Genomic DNA, 5,582 nt, shown 5'->3' on the forward strand with positions numbered 1-5,582 from the left:
AGCAAATGGGAAGTTAAGGCTTACAATGTACAGCATCCCTACTGGGGAATGATGGAATGTTTTGGTAATGGATGGTGGTGATGGTGGCACTACATTGTGAACTTAACAGCACTGAAATATATATCTGAATGTGCTTAAAAGGGTAAATGTTAGGTTGTATATGTGGTACTAGAATAAAAAAAATTTTTTGAAAAGTCCATGGAAGTGCACAACCCAAAGTGAACCCTAAGTTAAATCATGGACTGTAATTAATGGTGCAATTATGAAAATGTGCTCTCATCAATTTTAGCAAATGTCCCATGCCGGGATTTCCCTGGGGAACAGGGGAGAAGAAGGGGATGCCACGCAGGATTAAGAAATGACAGACACAAGAAGTCAAAGCGGGGTCAGGGGACTCAAGCTCATCAGGAACAAGAGCCCCAAATAAACTGATATCCACATATTTATTGTGTTCTTACGTGGGAACTGCTTCAGGGAAGATAATCAAAGCAAGATTATTTTTGAACATCTGTCAGGCCTGCAAAGCTACAAAGTTCGGTTCCCAGCTCCTTGTCTCAGGAACTGTTTATTTCTTATCAGTGTGCTCTCTATTCAGGTCTCTACTGCCTCTTGAGTCAGCGGCCTTGAGAACATTTGCTTCAGTGGTTTTCCACATCAGCCGAGCATGGTGTCCCTGTGCTCATGCCCTCGGCTGACAGCCAACTGCTCGAGCCTTCAGAGAGCCGTCTCTGACATCTCCCCCTTTCTATTTTTGTAGCGCTAGTGTGACAGAGGTCAAGGCAGCAGACCATGCGTGAAAGACAAAAGAGAAGAATTAGCATCACTATTAAACTGATAGTAAATCCTCCTGATGTTTTTTTTTTTTTTTTTTTTTAACATGGGCAGGCACTGGGACTCAAACCTGGGTCCTCGGGCATGGCAGGCAAGCACTCTTACCTGCTGAGCCACTGTGGCCCACCCCCTCCTGATGTTTTGTTAGTGCATTAGAGCTTGCAGCCCTTGAGTAATCCCATCCATAACATCAGCGCCTTCTAATAATTTTGGAACGTTCTTTTGCATTTCTATTACTCCTGCTTGAAGTTCATTAATATTTAGAGTTAAAGTATCTTGATGCCCTAATAAATGTCTTTTAATTTTTTCGCACTTAGGTTCACTTTCATTTTACAGGTATGGAGAGATACAGAAAGATGTGATATTCCAATCACACAACCAAGACTGTTGCATTTCATGAGATTGAATTTCATCTCCTAACATATTACAGTTTGTTCTGTCATCTATATGCAGATTAATTTCCTTATCTATTTTAACCTGTTGAGTTCATATCTTACTTGCATTTTCATGCCATTTTTGCACATAATGTGCATTTTGAATTTCTTGTGTTAAAGCCACTCCAGCTACTGCAGCTGTGATAGTGAAGGCTATGATTCCCAAGTTTACAGTGATTAAAGTACCAATAAATCTTTCGGTGCATTTAAGCACATATTGCAAAGTCTTGAATAAAAACTGTATATCAGGCGAAGATTCCCGTGGTCGAGTTTGGTTCACAGGATCCAAAACTCCAAGGCGCCTTCTTAAAAGAAAAAAAGTCTGATTTTCAGAAGTAGAAGAATTAAGGCAGGTAAATAATCGGCAATCAGAACATTGTATTTCTGAACAAGCGTGAATTAAAAGCAACTGTTCCAGCTAAAATAGCATAAGGATTAATCACACAAGCTTGAATATAACCAGTTTGGTTAATTTTAAATTTAAGAGAGTCGATTGAATTTATTAAAGCGTAATTTCCTTTCCAAATATGAATAGTGGCTTAACTCATGGCCGGTTTCCAAATTGCTATTTTGTTTCCTGAGCTAACAAAAAGAGATGGGGCTACCATTCCCATCCCATGACACAAGGTTTTATTTGTAGCATTGGTATAAATCTCAGCAGAATAAATATTCAGAGTAAACCAAGGTAACTTAACCGAACACTTCGAGTCAGAACTACAATTCTGAATTGCATTCCCCTTAGGGCACCAATCGTTACAATTCCATGGGAACCATTAACAAGTACTGACTTTTGTTTGGCATGGCATTTGTTCTAGTTTGCTAGCTGCCAGAATGCAACACACCAGAGACAGATTGGCTTTTAATAAAAGGGGATTTATTTTGTTAGTTCTTCAGAGGAAAGGCAGCTGACTTTCCACTGAGGTTCTTTCTTACGTGGAAGGCACAGAATGGTCTCTGCTGGTCTTCTCTCCAGGCCCCTGGGTTCCAACCACTTTCCCCGGGGTGACTTCTTTCTGCATCTCCAAAGGCCTGGGCTGAGCTGCAAGTGCTGAGATGAGGTACTGAGCTGCTTGGGATGTGCTATGTTGCGTTCTCTCATTTAAGCACCAGGCAATTAAGTCAAACGTCACTCATTGCAGCAGGCACACCTCCTAGCTGACTGCAGATGTAATTAGCAACAGATGAGATTCACGTACCATTGGCTTATGTCCGCAGCAACAAGACTAGGTATGCTCACCTGGCCAAGTCGACAACTGAATCTAACTACCACAGCACTGTTCCCATTGGATATGCTTTGACTCAGGTGTCCTTGTAGATGAATTTTTGCATAAAGGCAGCTTATCAGGAACAGGTTCAGAAATGGATTTTTCTTTATATGCAAAGTGCATTCCAGGAAGCAAATGCAATTTAGCCAGAGAATTATTTTTCTTAGGAGTATAACCTAGCCATCTTTGAAGTTCTAATTTCAAACAAGGCATATTATCATGGCTTGAGAGACATAAAGGAAAACCTTGAAATGCCATCATAGAGATATTCACTCCCTTACTCTTGGAAGTAAGGGAGACAAGAATCAGCTGGTCCAGGAAGATAAGTTGAATCATTAGTATAAATAGCTACAGAGTTATCTTGCCATGTGACAGGTCTTAACAGTGGAGGATTAGGTAATATGCCCAATAGGTATAATTTTTTGCATACGTGCTAGGTATATGGAAAATAAAAAATTAAACATAAGAGAAAAAGAGAGTTACTTACAATTGCTTTTATTACTGCCATGAAAGCCACGAAAACTCTTTCTGGCAACCAGTGACAATATCTCTGAGCAATGCAAAATGACCATGTGGTTTTATCCTTTTTTACTTTCACCCCATTTGCCTTTAACAAAAGTATACAACAAGGTTTTATATTCAGCATGCAAAGAAGTATATTGCCCCATTGTAACCCTGACTAACACATTCCCAGAACAAAACTTTTTACCAAGTTCTTGGAGTCTGGACTCTCCCTTCTTCTGGGTCCTGGCGATGTGACAAAATCCTCTCCAATCGGTTGGAGCCGTCCCTTCTTCTGTTCGGGCACCAGTTGCTGGGATTTCCCTGGGGAACAGGGGAGAAGAAGGGGCGCCACGCAGGATTAAGAAATGACAGACGCAAGAAGTTAGTTAAGTGGGGTCAGGGGACTCAAGCTCATCAGGAACAAGAGCCCCAAATAAACTGACATCCACATATTTATTGTCTTACATGGGAACTACTTTAGGGAGGATAATCAAAGCAAGATTATTTTTGAACATCTGTCATGCCTGCAAAGCTACAAAGTTCGGTTCCCAGCTCCTTGTCTCAGGAACTGTTTATTTCTTATCAGTGTGTTCTCTATTCAGGTCTCTACTGGCTCTTGAGTCAGCGTCCATGAGAACATTTGCTGCAGTGGTTTTCCACATCAGCCGAGCATGGTGTCCCTGTGCTCATGCCCTCAGCTGACAGTCAACCGCTGGAGCCTTCAGAGAGCCGTCTCCAGCAATCCCACACCAAGGCAAGCCATTAATGATAAGGTGAATCCTGTATTCTATGCATGTTCTGTAAATCCACAGCTTCTCTAACAACAACAAAAAAAAAAAAGAGAGAGAAAATATTAATAGATGCCTCCTGTCATAGTCAGGTCCATGTGTCAACTTGGCCAGGTAGTGGTGTCCAGTCATCTGGTCAGGCAAGCACTGGTCTGTCTGTTGTTATGACAACATTTCATGGACTTAAATCATGACCATGTTGGCCATATCCACAGCTGATTGCATTGGTAATCAGCTAAAGGGAGTGTCTTCTGCAATGAGTGACGCTTGATCTAATCACCGGAAGGCTTTCAAGGAGGATTCAGAAGAGACCATCACTCTACCTGCTTCAGCCAGCCTCTCCTGAGAGTTTGCTGAGGACCTTCACTAGAGCTGCCAGCTCATGGCCTACCCCACAGACCTTGGACTCTACATCCCCACAGTTATGTGAGACACTTTTATAAATTTTATATTTATAGATATCTCCTGCCGATTCTGTTTCTCTAAAGAACCTTAGCTAATACATCACCAAATTGCCTTTATTTATTTATTTTAAAATACAGTTTTATTGAGATACACTCACACACCATATACAAATTGCCTTTTTAAAGCAACTCAATCCACTCCTACTCCCCTGCAGGGCAGGGGCATTTATTCTTCCCACCTACGCCAACACTTGGTGGAATCCAACTTTTTAACATTTGCTGATGCATGGGTCAAAAAAATTGTATTTTTGTTCTTTTGTGCCCATCACCCATCTCTATTTCCTTTTCTGAGAATTGCCCTGACTCTTGAGATAGTAAAAAGATTTCTGGCTGAATTCTGCATGGCTCCCACAGCTTTCTGGGGCCCTAGGGCTCACGTCCCAGAGTCTGGCTAATAGCTGGGTGGCAAGAAACAAGAGTGAGGGATAGATGGGGAATGAAGTCAGGAGAGGTTTTTACTTCCCAATGGGACAAAAGCTAAGGAACCAGGAATTGGGGGCAGGTGGCAGGGACAGGCGCCAGTGTCCAAGGCTTCGGTCAAGCCCATCTTCACCCAATTTTGCTAGATCCTGAAATGGGTACTGTTCCATGGGGGCCCTCCACATGTGGGGGTGCAGTCATCAGCAGCCTTCTCTGCCTGATGACCCTGAGCTTGGCCTGTCCTTGTTTCTGGGTGCCTCTCCTCCCCACAGTGCTGAAGTCTGGATCCAGGGTGTTTTAGTTTGCTAAAGCTGCCAGAATGCATTATACCAGAAATGGGTTGACTTTTTTTTTCTGCACGGGCAAGCTGGGTTGACTTTTATAAAAGGGAGTTTATTAAATTGCAAGTTTACAGTTCTAAGTCCATTAAAATGTCCAAACTAAGGCATCCAGAGAAAGATACCTTGATTCAAGAAAGGCCAAAGAGTCCAGAACACCTCTGTCAGCTGGGAAGGCACATGGCTGGCATCTGTTGAGGTCTCTGGATTCTCGTTTCAAAGGACATCTCTGGGAGGCATTTTCCTTCTGCATCTCCAAAGGTCTCTGGCTGTGTGGGCTCTGTTGACTCTCTGGCTTTTTCCAAAATGGTTCCCTCTTAAAGGGCTCCATAAGCAACTCCACCTTGAATGGGTGGAGACACATCTCCATGATACCAACTAATCAAAAGTTACCACCCACGACTGGGTGGGTCACATCTCCATGGAAACAATAAAAACAATCCCACCCAGCAATACTGAATGAAGATGAAAGAACATGGCTCTTCTGGGGTACATGACCATTTCAAACTGGCACACAGGAAGAAGGGGGAAGAGGGGT

General features: G+C 42.5%; 1 long non-coding RNA gene across 1 annotated transcript; it reads right to left on the reverse strand.

The window, feature by feature from the left end:
* Positions 1 to 2,165: 2,165 nt before the first annotated feature.
* LOC143666473 (uncharacterized) lies at positions 2,166 to 3,490 on the reverse strand. The gene is made up of 3 exons (XR_013167653.1): positions 3,240 to 3,490; positions 3,018 to 3,137; positions 2,166 to 2,424 (listed from the first exon to the last, which is right to left on the reverse strand). It is a non-coding gene; the product is annotated as an uncharacterized LOC143666473 (long non-coding RNA).
* Positions 3,491 to 5,582: the final 2,092 nt, after the last annotated feature.

This window comes from Tamandua tetradactyla, chromosome 23 (genome assembly GCF_023851605.1).
Source record: "Tamandua tetradactyla isolate mTamTet1 chromosome 23, mTamTet1.pri, whole genome shotgun sequence".
NCBI lineage: Eukaryota > Metazoa > Chordata > Mammalia > Pilosa > Myrmecophagidae > Tamandua > Tamandua tetradactyla.